The sequence below is a fragment of the Ascidiella aspersa genome, chromosome 5, assembly GCF_963924565.1.
Source record: "Ascidiella aspersa chromosome 5, kaAscAspe10.2, whole genome shotgun sequence".
In the NCBI taxonomy this organism is placed as follows: Eukaryota; Metazoa; Chordata; class Ascidiacea; order Phlebobranchia; family Ascidiidae; genus Ascidiella; species Ascidiella aspersa.
In genome coordinates, this window is record NC_139451.1 from 29526261 (window position 1) to 29541253 (window position 14993).

A 14993-nucleotide genomic window follows, 5' to 3' on the forward strand; every position below is an offset into this window, starting at 1 on the left:
GGAAAGTTTTAGTTTTTTCCCCTTTCTGTAACTCTTTGGCCTATTCAGTTGTTACTGTAAATTTAACCTGTCCATCTTACGCAGTTGTCTAGTTAAACGATAGGCTTTCCTTTAAAACACGATGCTGTGGATAAAACCTGAACTTGGAGTAAATATTTTATGTCGTCATTTCACTTTGCGTAAATTAACCTTCTTTGAACATCTGCAGTTTGATCCACGGCTTCCTGAGCAAGGCCGACTGCCAGCGCATGTTGCGCGTGTGTGCCCCCGGCACGTTCATGTTTCGATTCAGCGACACTGTACTCGGAGCGCTGTCCATCTCCTGCTATACGGTTTGCCAGGACAGTAAGTAACCTTTGCCCTAATTTGTATTATTGACATAGAACCCCACTAACGTTTGTGTAAAAATACCAAAAATGCTGTGTACTTTTTCCCATTTACTGAACTTATTTTATCTGTTCTTTGCGATATAAAATCTTGCTTGGGCTGAGCGAAAAATAATTTTAATTAAACTTAACTGGAGCTTTTTATACGAACCTTAAAAAGCAATAATGAAAATGTCCACCTAGAACGAACCCTTTTGTTGAATACCCTTTGGTTAGTGTTTCCCAATCTGTTGGTCGGGAACCAAAATTGGGTTGCTGTTTGATTTGGTTGGGTCGACAACTGAAGTAGTTTTATATGCTCAGATTTGTAGGGATCAGTCAACAGCCATATTTCCTCAAAATTTGAAAAAATGCAGGTGAAACACGAAGACACGGCTCAAATAAATTAAATTCGAAATTATTTATGGTATTTGTGTGGTCTGTTTTGCTCACCTATGAAAATTTCAGTGCATAGAATGGGGTCGCCAAAGCTTTGCTGCTACATTTACGGTTAGCATTCAGGTCGCCGCGAAAAATGGTTGAAAGCCACTTATTTAGTTGGCTAAGTCTCATTGATCGACTTTTTTAGGTTTCGAAGTGGGACACCTGCAGCCGGACACCATACGGAAATTCCAGCAGCGCAGTCTTCCCGACATGGTCAAGGACATTCAATACCTTTACTTCCTTTATCCCAACACGCCAAAGGACCACGCTTTCGGTACCTACTACACGCCAGAACCCAGTAAGACTCAGGGCAATTCATATATGCGTATGGTTGTGGGTGAAATCTGTAAATGATCGGATCCAATCTGATACTCAAGTGATCATCAGTGCGCCAATATTTGTTAGTTACACATTACGGGTTTATATTTCAACTCAAATAAATTTGAAACTAAAACTGTTTATAGACCTAAATAGGCGAACTCCTATACTTCGACAATGCTTAATGGTCAAGTAAACTTTGACTTGAGTCTATAAAATGCCGACACAACCAAAATCACTTTTGAAGTACTACAATTCATAATGCTAAAAAATTATATTAGTGTAAACTTACCGATGACGGCATGAGTTTTAACGCCGATACCAATTGTCTGCAGAAAACTCTTTTGGGTAGACCCGAATCGCCCAGCCAATTGATTTAGATGTGTCACGATGACGTCGGCAAAATTTCAATAACTCCTGGCCAGAAATCAAAGGCCAGCTAAAACGAGAGTCCGACTGCCAAATTCTCTTTTCAATTCTTTTCCAATTGTAATTCGTCGTGTCGTTTTGTCGAAAATCGCTTCCAAATGCACTCTTTTCGAGAGACGGCAAAATACGTTTTCGCTTGCCAAATCTTTCCACGGCCAACCAGCAAGTCTTGGGTAAGGCTGAGAGTTGTACTTCTTCCTGACTGACCCCAAACTTTATCGCTTCTCGGCTCTTTAGAGCTAAGATCAAGTGTAGTATCTGTTCTTCTCAGTTTAATACCTGGGACGCAAGCGATTCGCTTGCTCTTTGTATTAACCTGATTTTTGGACAGGGAGCACGGTGCCGAAGCTTGCTTCGCCCTGCTCACGGGTTGTCCTGGTATTGCAGTACCTCCAGGCACGGCCCACATTCCCACACTGTGGGAATTCCTCTTCATCCAATTGAAAATTTGCTTCTTGTTTTGAAAAAAAGAAGCAAAACATAAATCGATTTTTCGAGCGAAAATTGAAAAGAAAAATGGTGACCGATCGGCCAAAAATGACAAATTTTGTTCCTACAAGTTGATGCGGGGGGCTTATGGGGTAGCTATCCACAAAGAGTACGGGCGAGTAGTCGAGTAGGGCCTCGGGAAAAATCGTCACAACTCATACTTACCTGACGGGGGTCTTTAACCGTGATCACGTAGGCGGTTGGCCCAAGGCGAGGCCTTGCCATTGCACTTCGGCTTGGCTGACCCTTGCGATTACCCCAAATGCGGGTAACTCGGCCGTATAATTTCTGTTAGCGGGGTGTGCGTTCGCGCAAAACCCCATACAAACCTTAATCAGTTCTGAAAAAGCTTGGAAACGGCAAGAGCCGGTCGTAGCTGCAAAACGCTGAAAGAGCAGGAGGAAATTTTCGGGGGGCGTCTTCCGAGTAGCGTCGGCAGAATCGAGTAAAATGTCAAAATAAGGAACGCTTCACGATTTTGCGTGTCATCCTTGCGCAGGGGCCATGCTAATCTTCTCTGTATCGTTCCAATTTTAGTATATGTACTGCCGAAGCAAGTACAATCGTTTACCAACTTTTTTCCTTATCAACGACCTCGTCGAAAAACGCCGACTCTTTGCGGAGAAGACCCGAATCGCCCAGCCAATTGATTTAGATGTGTCACGATGACGTCGGCAAAATTTCAATAACTCCTGGCCAGAAATCAAAGGCCAGCTAAAACGAGAGTCCGACTGCCAAATTCTCTTTTCAATTCTTTTCCAATTGTAATTCGTCGTGTCGTTTTGTCGAAAATCGCTTCCAAATGCACTCTTTTCGAGAGACGGCAAAATACGTTTTCGCTTGCCAAATCTTTCCACGGCCAACCAGCAAGTCTTGGGTAAGGCTGAGAGTTGTACTTCTTCCTGACTGACCCCAAACTTTATCGCTTCTCGGCTCTTTAGAGCTAAGATCAAGTGTAGTATCTGTTCTTCTCAGTTTAATACCTGGGACGCAAGCGATTCGCTTGCTCTTTGTATTAACCTGATTTTTGGACAGGGAGCACGGTGCCGAAGCTTGCTTCGCCCTGCTCACGGGTTGTCCTGGTATTGCAGTACCTCCAGGCACGGCCCACATTCCCACACTGTGGGAATTCCTCTTCATCCAATTGAAAATTTGCTTCTTGTTTTGAAAAAAAGAAGCAAAACATAAATCGATTTTTCGAGCGAAAATTGAAAAGAAAAATGGTGACCGATCGGCCAAAAATGACAAATTTTGTTCCTACAAGTTGATGCGGGGGGCTTATGGGGTAGCTATCCACAAAGAGTACGGGCGAGTAGTCGAGTAGGGCCTCGGGAAAAATCGTCACAACTCATACTTACCTGACGGGGGTCTTTAACCGTGATCACGTAGGCGGTTGGCCCAAGGCGAGGCCTTGCCATTGCACTTCGGCTTGGCTGACCCTTGCGATTACCCCAAATGCGGGTAACTCGGCCGTATAATTTCTGTTAGCGGGGTGTGCGTTCGCGCAAAACCCCATACAAACCTTAATCAGTTCTGAAAAAGCTTGGAAACGGCAAGAGCCGGTCGTAGCTGCAAAACGCTGAAAGAGCAGGAGGAAATTTTCGGGGGGCGTCTTCCGAGTAGCGTCGGCAGAATCGAGTAAAATGTCAAAATAAGGAACGCTTCACGATTTTGCGTGTCATCCTTGCGCAGGGGCCATGCTAATCTTCTCTGTATCGTTCCAATTTTAGTATATGTACTGCCGAAGCAAGTACAATCGTTTACCAACTTTTTTCCTTATCAACGACCTCGTCGAAAAACGCCGACTCTTTGCGGAGAAGACCCGAATCGCCCAGCCAATTGATTTAGATGTGTCACGATGACGTCGGCAAAATTTCAATAACTCCTGGCCAGAAATCAAAGGCCAGCTAAAACGAGAGTCCGACTGCCAAATTCTCTTTTCAATTCTTTTCCAATTGTAATTCGTCGTGTCGTTTTGTCGAAAATCGCTTCCAAATGCACTCTTTTCGAGAGACGGCAAAATACGTTTTCGCTTGCCAAATCTTTCCACGGCCAACCAGCAAGTCTTGGGTAAGGCTGAGAGTTGTACTTCTTCCTGACTGACCCCAAACTTTATCGCTTCTCGGCTCTTTAGAGCTAAGATCAAGTGTAGTATCTGTTCTTCTCAGTTTAATACCTGGGACGCAAGCGATTCGCTTGCTCTTTGTATTAACCTGATTTTTGGACAGGGAGCACGGTGCCGAAGCTTGCTTCGCCCTGCTCACGGGTTGTCCTGGTATTGCAGTACCTCCAGGCACGGCCCACATTCCCACACTGTGGGAATTCCTCTTCATCCAATTGAAAATTTGCTTCTTGTTTTGAAAAAAAGAAGCAAAACATAAATCGATTTTTCGAGCGAAAATTGAAAAGAAAAATGGTGACCGATCGGCCAAAAATGACAAATTTTGTTCCTACAAGTTGATGCGGGGGGCTTATGGGGTAGCTATCCACAAAGAGTACGGGCGAGTAGTCGAGTAGGGCCTCGGGAAAAATCGTCACAACTCATACTTACCTGACGGGGGTCTTTAACCGTGATCACGTAGGCGGTTGGCCCAAGGCGAGGCCTTGCCATTGCACTTCGGCTTGGCTGACCCTTGCGATTACCCCAAATGCGGGTAACTCGGCCGTATAATTTCTGTTAGCGGGGTGTGCGTTCGCGCAAAACCCCATACAAACCTTAATCAGTTCTGAAAAAGCTTGGAAACGGCAAGAGCCGGTCGTAGCTGCAAAACGCTGAAAGAGCAGGAGGAAATTTTCGGGGGGCGTCTTCCGAGTAGCGTCGGCAGAATCGAGTAAAATGTCAAAATAAGGAACGCTTCACGATTTTGCGTGTCATCCTTGCGCAGGGGCCATGCTAATCTTCTCTGTATCGTTCCAATTTTAGTATATGTACTGCCGAAGCAAGTACAATCGTTTACCAACTTTTTTCCTTATCAACGACCTCGTCGAAAAACGCCGACTCTTTGCGGAGAAGACCCGAATCGCCCAGCCAATTGATTTAGATGTGTCACGATGACGTCGGCAAAATTTCAATAACTCCTGGCCAGAAATCAAAGGCCAGCTAAAACGAGAGTCCGACTGCCAAATTCTCTTTTCAATTCTTTTCCAATTGTAATTCGTCGTGTCGTTTTGTCGAAAATCGCTTCCAAATGCACTCTTTTCGAGAGACGGCAAAATACGTTTTCGCTTGCCAAATCTTTCCACGGCCAACCAGCAAGTCTTGGGTAAGGCTGAGAGTTGTACTTCTTCCTGACTGACCCCAAACTTTATCGCTTCTCGGCTCTTTAGAGCTAAGATCAAGTGTAGTATCTGTTCTTCTCAGTTTAATACCTGGGACGCAAGCGATTCGCTTGCTCTTTGTATTAACCTGATTTTTGGACAGGGAGCACGGTGCCGAAGCTTGCTTCGCCCTGCTCACGGGTTGTCCTGGTATTGCAGTACCTCCAGGCACGGCCCACATTCCCACACTGTGGGAATTCCTCTTCATCCAATTGAAAATTTGCTTCTTGTTTTGAAAAAAAGAAGCAAAACATAAATCGATTTTTCGAGCGAAAATTGAAAAGAAAAATGGTGACCGATCGGCCAAAAATGACAAATTTTGTTCCTACAAGTTGATGCGGGGGGCTTATGGGGTAGCTATCCACAAAGAGTACGGGCGAGTAGTCGAGTAGGGCCTCGGGAAAAATCGTCACAACTCATACTTACCTGACGGGGGTCTTTAACCGTGATCACGTAGGCGGTTGGCCCAAGGCGAGGCCTTGCCATTGCACTTCGGCTTGGCTGACCCTTGCGATTACCCCAAATGCGGGTAACTCGGCCGTATAATTTCTGTTAGCGGGGTGTGCGTTCGCGCAAAACCCCATACAAACCTTAATCAGTTCTGAAAAAGCTTGGAAACGGCAAGAGCCGGTCGTAGCTGCAAAACGCTGAAAGAGCAGGAGGAAATTTTCGGGGGGCGTCTTCCGAGTAGCGTCGGCAGAATCGAGTAAAATGTCAAAATAAGGAACGCTTCACGATTTTGCGTGTCATCCTTGCGCAGGGGCCATGCTAATCTTCTCTGTATCGTTCCAATTTTAGTATATGTACTGCCGAAGCAAGTACAATCGTTTACCAACTTTTTTCCTTATCAACGACCTCGTCGAAAAACGCCGACTCTTTGCGGAGAAGACCCGAATCGCCCAGCCAATTGATTTAGATGTGTCACGATGACGTCGGCAAAATTTCAATAACTCCTGGCCAGAAATCAAAGGCCAGCTAAAACGAGAGTCCGACTGCCAAATTCTCTTTTCAATTCTTTTCCAATTGTAATTCGTCGTGTCGTTTTGTCGAAAATCGCTTCCAAATGCACTCTTTTCGAGAGACGGCAAAATACGTTTTCGCTTGCCAAATCTTTCCACGGCCAACCAGCAAGTCTTGGGTAAGGCTGAGAGTTGTACTTCTTCCTGACTGACCCCAAACTTTATCGCTTCTCGGCTCTTTAGAGCTAAGATCAAGTGTAGTATCTGTTCTTCTCAGTTTAATACCTGGGACGCAAGCGATTCGCTTGCTCTTTGTATTAACCTGATTTTTGGACAGGGAGCACGGTGCCGAAGCTTGCTTCGCCCTGCTCACGGGTTGTCCTGGTATTGCAGTACCTCCAGGCACGGCCCACATTCCCACACTGTGGGAATTCCTCTTCATCCAATTGAAAATTTGCTTCTTGTTTTGAAAAAAAGAAGCAAAACATAAATCGATTTTTCGAGCGAAAATTGAAAAGAAAAATGGTGACCGATCGGCCAAAAATGACAAATTTTGTTCCTACAAGTTGATGCGGGGGGCTTATGGGGTAGCTATCCACAAAGAGTACGGGCGAGTAGTCGAGTAGGGCCTCGGGAAAAATCGTCACAACTCATACTTACCTGACGGGGGTCTTTAACCGTGATCACGTAGGCGGTTGGCCCAAGGCGAGGCCTTGCCATTGCACTTCGGCTTGGCTGACCCTTGCGATTACCCCAAATGCGGGTAACTCGGCCGTATAATTTCTGTTAGCGGGGTGTGCGTTCGCGCAAAACCCCATACAAACCTTAATCAGTTCTGAAAAAGCTTGGAAACGGCAAGAGCCGGTCGTAGCTGCAAAACGCTGAAAGAGCAGGAGGAAATTTTCGGGGGGCGTCTTCCGAGTAGCGTCGGCAGAATCGAGTAAAATGTCAAAATAAGGAACGCTTCACGATTTTGCGTGTCATCCTTGCGCAGGGGCCATGCTAATCTTCTCTGTATCGTTCCAATTTTAGTATATGTACTGCCGAAGCAAGTACAATCGTTTACCAACTTTTTTCCTTATCAACGACCTCGTCGAAAAACGCCGACTCTTTGCGGAGAAGACCCGAATCGCCCAGCCAATTGATTTAGATGTGTCACGATGACGTCGGCAAAATTTCAATAACTCCTGGCCAGAAATCAAAGGCCAGCTAAAACGAGAGTCCGACTGCCAAATTCTCTTTTCAATTCTTTTCCAATTGTAATTCGTCGTGTCGTTTTGTCGAAAATCGCTTCCAAATGCACTCTTTTCGAGAGACGGCAAAATACGTTTTCGCTTGCCAAATCTTTCCACGGCCAACCAGCAAGTCTTGGGTAAGGCTGAGAGTTGTACTTCTTCCTGACTGACCCCAAACTTTATCGCTTCTCGGCTCTTTAGAGCTAAGATCAAGTGTAGTATCTGTTCTTCTCAGTTTAATACCTGGGACGCAAGCGATTCGCTTGCTCTTTGTATTAACCTGATTTTTGGACAGGGAGCACGGTGCCGAAGCTTGCTTCGCCCTGCTCACGGGTTGTCCTGGTATTGCAGTACCTCCAGGCACGGCCCACATTCCCACACTGTGGGAATTCCTCTTCATCCAATTGAAAATTTGCTTCTTGTTTTGAAAAAAAGAAGCAAAACATAAATCGATTTTTCGAGCGAAAATTGAAAAGAAAAATGGTGACCGATCGGCCAAAAATGACAAATTTTGTTCCTACAAGTTGATGCGGGGGGCTTATGGGGTAGCTATCCACAAAGAGTACGGGCGAGTAGTCGAGTAGGGCCTCGGGAAAAATCGTCACAACTCATACTTACCTGACGGGGGTCTTTAACCGTGATCACGTAGGCGGTTGGCCCAAGGCGAGGCCTTGCCATTGCACTTCGGCTTGGCTGACCCTTGCGATTACCCCAAATGCGGGTAACTCGGCCGTATAATTTCTGTTAGCGGGGTGTGCGTTCGCGCAAAACCCCATACAAACCTTAATCAGTTCTGAAAAAGCTTGGAAACGGCAAGAGCCGGTCGTAGCTGCAAAACGCTGAAAGAGCAGGAGGAAATTTTCGGGGGGCGTCTTCCGAGTAGCGTCGGCAGAATCGAGTAAAATGTCAAAATAAGGAACGCTTCACGATTTTGCGTGTCATCCTTGCGCAGGGGCCATGCTAATCTTCTCTGTATCGTTCCAATTTTAGTATATGTACTGCCGAAGCAAGTACAATCGTTTACCAACTTTTTTCCTTATCAACGACCTCGTCGAAAAACGCCGACTCTTTGCGGAGAAGACCCGAATCGCCCAGCCAATTGATTTAGATGTGTCACGATGACGTCGGCAAAATTTCAATAACTCCTGGCCAGAAATCAAAGGCCAGCTAAAACGAGAGTCCGACTGCCAAATTCTCTTTTCAATTCTTTTCCAATTGTAATTCGTCGTGTCGTTTTGTCGAAAATCGCTTCCAAATGCACTCTTTTCGAGAGACGGCAAAATACGTTTTCGCTTGCCAAATCTTTCCACGGCCAACCAGCAAGTCTTGGGTAAGGCTGAGAGTTGTACTTCTTCCTGACTGACCCCAAACTTTATCGCTTCTCGGCTCTTTAGAGCTAAGATCAAGTGTAGTATCTGTTCTTCTCAGTTTAATACCTGGGACGCAAGCGATTCGCTTGCTCTTTGTATTAACCTGATTTTTGGACAGGGAGCACGGTGCCGAAGCTTGCTTCGCCCTGCTCACGGGTTGTCCTGGTATTGCAGTACCTCCAGGCACGGCCCACATTCCCACACTGTGGGAATTCCTCTTCATCCAATTGAAAATTTGCTTCTTGTTTTGAAAAAAAGAAGCAAAACATAAATCGATTTTTCGAGCGAAAATTGAAAAGAAAAATGGTGACCGATCGGCCAAAAATGACAAATTTTGTTCCTACAAGTTGATGCGGGGGGCTTATGGGGTAGCTATCCACAAAGAGTACGGGCGAGTAGTCGAGTAGGGCCTCGGGAAAAATCGTCACAACTCATACTTACCTGACGGGGGTCTTTAACCGTGATCACGTAGGCGGTTGGCCCAAGGCGAGGCCTTGCCATTGCACTTCGGCTTGGCTGACCCTTGCGATTACCCCAAATGCGGGTAACTCGGCCGTATAATTTCTGTTAGCGGGGTGTGCGTTCGCGCAAAACCCCATACAAACCTTAATCAGTTCTGAAAAAGCTTGGAAACGGCAAGAGCCGGTCGTAGCTGCAAAACGCTGAAAGAGCAGGAGGAAATTTTCGGGGGGCGTCTTCCGAGTAGCGTCGGCAGAATCGAGTAAAATGTCAAAATAAGGAACGCTTCACGATTTTGCGTGTCATCCTTGCGCAGGGGCCATGCTAATCTTCTCTGTATCGTTCCAATTTTAGTATATGTACTGCCGAAGCAAGTACAATCGTTTACCAACTTTTTTCCTTATCAACGACCTCGTCGAAAAACGCCGACTCTTTGCGGAGAAGACCCGAATCGCCCAGCCAATTGATTTAGATGTGTCACGATGACGTCGGCAAAATTTCAATAACTCCTGGCCAGAAATCAAAGGCCAGCTAAAACGAGAGTCCGACTGCCAAATTCTCTTTTCAATTCTTTTCCAATTGTAATTCGTCGTGTCGTTTTGTCGAAAATCGCTTCCAAATGCACTCTTTTCGAGAGACGGCAAAATACGTTTTCGCTTGCCAAATCTTTCCACGGCCAACCAGCAAGTCTTGGGTAAGGCTGAGAGTTGTACTTCTTCCTGACTGACCCCAAACTTTATCGCTTCTCGGCTCTTCAGAGACCTAACATTGGTGGTATACGAGCCTCATCCACGAGTTAACTTTGCAACTTCAATCGGGAAGGCAAAGAGTGAGCCCCTTCAGCTGGCCAAGTTCCTCGTAAACAGATTATACTTGTTAGGCGAGTTCCCCCGGTTGTCGTGTGGTATCGTAGTCACGTTCCTCGACTTGGAGCCCGACGACTCTCTTTTGAGAGCGTGAGGCACAGATACTGGTTTGGAGCCCGACGACTCTCTGTTGAGAGCGTGAGGCGTAGATACTGGTTGGAAGCCCGACGACTCTCTGTTGAGAGCGTGAGGCCTAGTTTTTACTGGTTGGGAGCTCGACGACTATCTGTTGATAGCGTGAGGCACAGTTTTCGTCCCCCGGTTTTCAGCGGCTCCTACGCGGCCATCCGCGCGCTCCGCCCCGGGCCTCTTCAGCAGCGGAGCTCCCGGCATTTTTTTGCCGCAGCCCTCACCCGCACTCCACCGGAGGTCCCTGCAGTTGCCGGTGTGCCATCCGGTGTTTGCTGCCCAGCTCTTGGCCTCACCCCACCGGAGGTCCCTGCAACGTTGGCCAGCTCTTCGGCCCTCTACCTCCAGTGTTCGCCGACCCCCACCGGAGGTCCCTGCAGTTGCCGGTGTGCCATCCTGTGGTTGCTGCCCAGCTCTTGGCCTCACCCCACCGGAGGTCCCTGCAACGTTGGCCAGCTCTTCGGCCCTCTACCTCCAGTGTTCGCCGACCCCCACCGGAGGTCCCTGCAGTTGCCGGTCTGCCCTCTAGTGTCCACTGGTCGGCTCTCCACTGTACCCCACCGGAGGTCCCTACAACTTCGGCAACTTTGTGGTGCTCTACCACCAGCGTCCAGCTACCCCCACCGGAGGTCCCTGCAACCTTGGACAGCCCAGCGGTCCTCTAACACCTGCACTCCGCCTCCACCACCGGAGGTCCCTGCACCTGCCCGCTGCTCTTAAGCCTTCACAACCGGAGGCTGTCGCAGCCGCCGGTCTGCCGTTTGTGCACCAGTTCCCGACCTTCACAACCGGAGGCTCTCGCAGCCGCCGGTCTGTCGTAAGTTGCTGTACCCGCTGAAACCAGCCACCATCTCAACTGCGCCTCTCCCCACTCCATCTGCTCCCAACCAGCCTCACCGTCTCACCATCCGCTTCCAACCCATCCGCCTCAAAACCAGTTCTACCATCTGTTCCAAACCAGCCTGCTCATCCATCTGCCTCACCGCCTCACCATCTGCTCCAATCGCGACAACACCACCGAACGTGACTACGATCCACATCCATCTTCACCACACGACAACCCACCACCACCTACGAAGAACTTGGCCCATCACCACCAGCAGCCCTTCACCCCTAACTCGCGGATTACACTCTGGATTAATACCATCAAAACACAAAGGATTATTCCACCTTTCATCGCTCTCAATCATCGCCGGATCCGACACCCTTCCCCCCCTGGTTGGCCCACATCGCCGGTCTCCTTCTAAACAAGTATTTTAGCATAACCTTCTATCCTTTTTGGCCGAGAAGCACCTAACTTTAATTTAATTTATCATACTCCCCCTCGGTTATATCTTTTAATACCCTCCCCCCCCTGCAACTCAAGCAATTTTAATAAGGACTCGCGCCGGCTCTAAATTGTGCTTCCTCGGTCCCTCTACCAGTTTTATATCTTACCTTTTTATTATTACATTACATACATTTTACTACTACATATTATTACATACGTCTCGCTCTTTTACAATTTTACTGTGCCACGACTACTCGCAGACTTATATTTTACCTTTTTATTATCACATATTATTACATAAATTTTACTATTACATATTATTACACATTATTACATACGTCTCGCTCTTTTACAATTTTACTGTGCCACGACTACTCGCAGACTTATATTTTACCTTTTTATTATTACATATTATTACAAACATTTTATTATTACATATTACTACATATTATTACATACATTATATTATTACATATTATTACACATTATTACATACGTCTCGCCCTTCTACAATTTTACTGTGCCACGACTACTCGCAGACTTATATTTTACCTTTTTATTATCACATATTATTACATACATTTTACTATTACATACTATTACACATTATTACATACGTCTCGCTCTTTTACAATTTTACTGTGCCACGACTATTCGCAGACTGTACACCGGTCCCAACGTCATGAACGTTCAACCACCGCGTCGCAGGCTTCGCCCAGCAGTTCGTTCACGCGCGGATCAGGGGACGGCATCATCCAAACCAACCAAAGATGCCCCATCGCAGGAGGAAGCCCCACCCTTGTCGGTAACGTTTAGGGGGCCCGGGGATTCCGTGTTTCGGTGCGGGGTTAGTGGCTGTTCTATGGTCTCGGCAGCGCTCCAATCAGTCAAGCGCCATTTGGCATCTGTACATGGCTTGGCTGTTGGAGTGCTGGACGCGGCCTGTGGGAAGTGTTCCGCTTCCTTCAGGTCGCGTGGCTCCCTCATTAACGTGAGGGACCATTACCGTGCCTGTGGAGCAGTCGCCCCCGCCGCTGCACCGCGGACTCCTCGGGCCTTTTGCTGCCCAGTCTGCGATAGTCGCTGGCCGTCTCTCGTAGCTGCCAAGTCCCACCATTACCAAAAGCACCCGGGCGGGCCGTCACGCAATAACAACAGCTTTGTGGTGGCCCCCGGTCTGTTATCACCTCGGCGTAGCATTAAACAACGCCCCTTTACTCTGAACGTGCGCTACGTCGACGCGGCTACCACCTATAAATGCCCCGTGCCGGCTTGCCCGAAAGGTAATGACGGATACGCTAGAGTCCGAACATTAAAAACCCACCTCAGTACTTGTCACAAAATTAATAACGTCTTACTTAGGGTAGTATGTGGCAAGTGCGAGTGCGTCGTCGCCGACAAGGCTATGTCCTTATTGCCCGCCTCTTCGCACTTTAAATCATGTTCTGGCTCTGGCAAACCCCCGAGCATCCCGGTGCCCATACTCCCACCCTCGCCCGCGAACCACTCTGTTGGGGAGGACTCTGATAGTTCTACAGTTGGCAAGGTCCCTTCGCTGATCTTCTATCAGTCGAAGGCTTCGATAAATACCACCCCGCCCTCGGACAGTGAGTTTTTGTATGGCCACGTCTCTCCCCCAAGTGGGAGTTCTCACTGTTCTTCAGTAACGCTAATTTCCCCCATCGCTACGGTTGCGCCGGTGTTGTCGTACGCCGATGCAGTCCGTACGCCATCTCCAAAGCTGTCACAGATAGATCTAGTTACCCCACCAAACCTACCAACCGTGGGCATTCAGAATTCCTTTTCGGCAGAGTGCGTCGACCCTTACCAGCCTTCCGAGGTTTCGAGCGTCATCAACGCGACCTCACCATCTGGTCCCCCTTCGTTCACGCTCCTTAGGAGCTGGCTAAACACTCCTTGCACCGGGAGTACCAGGCGCGTTCCGGTAGAGATCCCGCAGATCTCTCCTTCTCGCCTCGCTCGACTGGCAGTTACAATTAGGGATCACTATCGTTCAAGGGTTAACGTCGCCACGGGGGTCTCGCCTGATCCGAAGCCACCGAAAGCGAGCGTGTTTCTCTCTGGAGAAACACCTGGCCGCGAAGTGGTGAAAGTGAAGGAGGGGCCGCCAGTTCAAGGAGGGTGGACGGATCGTCCGACACAGCAACTTCTTGTGTCGAACCTTCTTTCTGCCGGAGAACTGGACCAGGCTACATCACCTCCCGAGGTGGTGGAGCCGTGCGTTGCCGAGGCTACCGTTGCGGGAGCGGGGGAGGTGTCGGCGGCAGGGAACTGCCCGTCGCCTGAACCCGTTCCGGGCGCGCCAGAGCGACCGGCCGTGAAGACCAGGTGTGAATGGGAGGCCTTGTTGCCGAGCAGTCCGCCTGTGTCCGATCAGGTCCCAGTACCCGTGGTTGGAGACGTGTCCCACCGAAGTCCTGTTGCAAGCTCTGAAAATGCGTCAAGCTCATTGCCTGTTAGATGTAACGTTAACGACCCACCTTTAACCGACCCCAGTAATGACGACTTGAGAGCTCGCCTTGCGCATGTAATTGACGCCCATTCTTCCCCCGATAGTTTCGGCGAGCTCGAGCACGCATTAGAGGAGTGGACCAAACTCGCTGGCTCTGTAGACATTACGCGTAAGCAGCGCAAGCCTCGATACAACCGCGGTGCTCAGCACCGTGCGACCACCAACCGCGAGCGCGGCCACCCCAACAAGACAACCATACCAATAAAGGGGGCGGCCGCCAAAGGGCAGTGCTTGCGCTCAGCGTTCTGGCGAGACCAGCGAGCTACGGTTCGCCGCATCACGGACGGGTTAAAAGGGGAGGTCAAATGTGGGATAGCTCCTCGAGTCATCGAGGAGAAGTTTCGCGCCGACCTTAAGGCACCGGGGGCGTACGAGCATCTCGAGCCGGTACCAAGCTGGATGCGAGCCACGACGGGAGGGGGAGATGCGTCATCGGGGGCTTCTGGCGGTGTGGACTCTGCTCCAATATCTCCGCGCGAGGTGGAGATGGTTCTCCAGTCCGTTAACACTGCTTCGGCGGCAGGATCTGACGGGTTGTCCTATGGCTTTTGGAAGGCTCTAGATCCCAAGGGCATCGTCCTTGCGGAGCTTTTCGAGAGGTGTAGGATCGCTCGTCGGATTCCCGCGCAGTGGCGTAAGTCGAAAGTCACTCTGATCTGCAAGGATCCGGGCGGCGACCTCGACGACGTCTCGAACTGGAGACCCATTTCCATCTGTCGCAACTTGTACAAGTTGTACGCGGCGGTGTTGGCGCGGCGTTTGCAGCGCTGGGCGCTCGACGGTGGCGTTATTTCTCCTGAACAGAAGGG

General features: G+C 48.7%; 21 non-coding genes across 21 annotated transcripts; 14 read left to right on the top strand and 7 right to left on the bottom strand.

Moving 5' to 3' along the window:
* Positions 1-1773: 1773 nt before the first annotated feature.
* Positions 1774-1968, top strand: LOC146146195 (U2 spliceosomal RNA). The gene has a single exon (XR_014499659.1). It is a non-coding gene; the product is annotated as a U2 spliceosomal RNA (small nuclear RNA).
* A 234-nt stretch (positions 1969-2202) lies between these two features.
* Positions 2203-2367, top strand: LOC146146196 (U1 spliceosomal RNA). The gene has a single exon (XR_014500153.1). It is a non-coding gene; the product is annotated as a U1 spliceosomal RNA (small nuclear RNA).
* A 132-nt stretch (positions 2368-2499) lies between these two features.
* LOC146146197 (U6 spliceosomal RNA) lies at positions 2500-2606 on the bottom strand. Its single transcript, XR_014499234.1, has one exon. It is a non-coding gene; the product is annotated as a U6 spliceosomal RNA (small nuclear RNA).
* Positions 2607-2966: 360 nt separating this feature from the next.
* On the top strand, positions 2967-3161 carry LOC146146198 (U2 spliceosomal RNA). Its single transcript, XR_014499660.1, has one exon. It is a non-coding gene; the product is annotated as a U2 spliceosomal RNA (small nuclear RNA).
* A 234-nt stretch (positions 3162-3395) lies between these two features.
* Positions 3396-3560, top strand: LOC146146199 (U1 spliceosomal RNA). Its single transcript, XR_014500265.1, has one exon. It is a non-coding gene; the product is annotated as a U1 spliceosomal RNA (small nuclear RNA).
* A 132-nt stretch (positions 3561-3692) lies between these two features.
* LOC146146200 (U6 spliceosomal RNA) lies at positions 3693-3799 on the bottom strand. Its single transcript, XR_014499235.1, has one exon. It is a non-coding gene; the product is annotated as a U6 spliceosomal RNA (small nuclear RNA).
* A 360-nt stretch (positions 3800-4159) lies between these two features.
* Positions 4160-4354, top strand: LOC146146201 (U2 spliceosomal RNA). The gene has a single exon (XR_014499661.1). It is a non-coding gene; the product is annotated as a U2 spliceosomal RNA (small nuclear RNA).
* Positions 4355-4588: 234 nt separating this feature from the next.
* LOC146146202 (U1 spliceosomal RNA) lies at positions 4589-4753 on the top strand. The gene has a single exon (XR_014500377.1). It is a non-coding gene; the product is annotated as a U1 spliceosomal RNA (small nuclear RNA).
* Positions 4754-4885: 132 nt separating this feature from the next.
* Positions 4886-4992, bottom strand: LOC146146203 (U6 spliceosomal RNA). Its single transcript, XR_014499236.1, has one exon. It is a non-coding gene; the product is annotated as a U6 spliceosomal RNA (small nuclear RNA).
* Positions 4993-5352: 360 nt separating this feature from the next.
* On the top strand, positions 5353-5547 carry LOC146146204 (U2 spliceosomal RNA). The gene has a single exon (XR_014499662.1). It is a non-coding gene; the product is annotated as a U2 spliceosomal RNA (small nuclear RNA).
* Positions 5548-5781: 234 nt separating this feature from the next.
* LOC146146205 (U1 spliceosomal RNA) lies at positions 5782-5946 on the top strand. Its single transcript, XR_014500492.1, has one exon. It is a non-coding gene; the product is annotated as a U1 spliceosomal RNA (small nuclear RNA).
* Positions 5947-6078: 132 nt separating this feature from the next.
* Positions 6079-6185, bottom strand: LOC146146206 (U6 spliceosomal RNA). The gene has a single exon (XR_014499238.1). It is a non-coding gene; the product is annotated as a U6 spliceosomal RNA (small nuclear RNA).
* A 360-nt stretch (positions 6186-6545) lies between these two features.
* Positions 6546-6740, top strand: LOC146146207 (U2 spliceosomal RNA). Its single transcript, XR_014499663.1, has one exon. It is a non-coding gene; the product is annotated as a U2 spliceosomal RNA (small nuclear RNA).
* A 234-nt stretch (positions 6741-6974) lies between these two features.
* LOC146146208 (U1 spliceosomal RNA) lies at positions 6975-7139 on the top strand. Its single transcript, XR_014500604.1, has one exon. It is a non-coding gene; the product is annotated as a U1 spliceosomal RNA (small nuclear RNA).
* Positions 7140-7271: 132 nt separating this feature from the next.
* On the bottom strand, positions 7272-7378 carry LOC146146209 (U6 spliceosomal RNA). Its single transcript, XR_014499239.1, has one exon. It is a non-coding gene; the product is annotated as a U6 spliceosomal RNA (small nuclear RNA).
* A 360-nt stretch (positions 7379-7738) lies between these two features.
* Positions 7739-7933, top strand: LOC146146210 (U2 spliceosomal RNA). Its single transcript, XR_014499664.1, has one exon. It is a non-coding gene; the product is annotated as a U2 spliceosomal RNA (small nuclear RNA).
* Positions 7934-8167: 234 nt separating this feature from the next.
* On the top strand, positions 8168-8332 carry LOC146146211 (U1 spliceosomal RNA). The gene has a single exon (XR_014500716.1). It is a non-coding gene; the product is annotated as a U1 spliceosomal RNA (small nuclear RNA).
* Positions 8333-8464: 132 nt separating this feature from the next.
* On the bottom strand, positions 8465-8571 carry LOC146146212 (U6 spliceosomal RNA). The gene has a single exon (XR_014499240.1). It is a non-coding gene; the product is annotated as a U6 spliceosomal RNA (small nuclear RNA).
* Positions 8572-8931: 360 nt separating this feature from the next.
* LOC146146213 (U2 spliceosomal RNA) lies at positions 8932-9126 on the top strand. The gene has a single exon (XR_014499665.1). It is a non-coding gene; the product is annotated as a U2 spliceosomal RNA (small nuclear RNA).
* A 234-nt stretch (positions 9127-9360) lies between these two features.
* Positions 9361-9525, top strand: LOC146146214 (U1 spliceosomal RNA). Its single transcript, XR_014500829.1, has one exon. It is a non-coding gene; the product is annotated as a U1 spliceosomal RNA (small nuclear RNA).
* Positions 9526-9657: 132 nt separating this feature from the next.
* Positions 9658-9764, bottom strand: LOC146146215 (U6 spliceosomal RNA). The gene has a single exon (XR_014499241.1). It is a non-coding gene; the product is annotated as a U6 spliceosomal RNA (small nuclear RNA).
* Positions 9765-14993: the final 5229 nt, after the last annotated feature.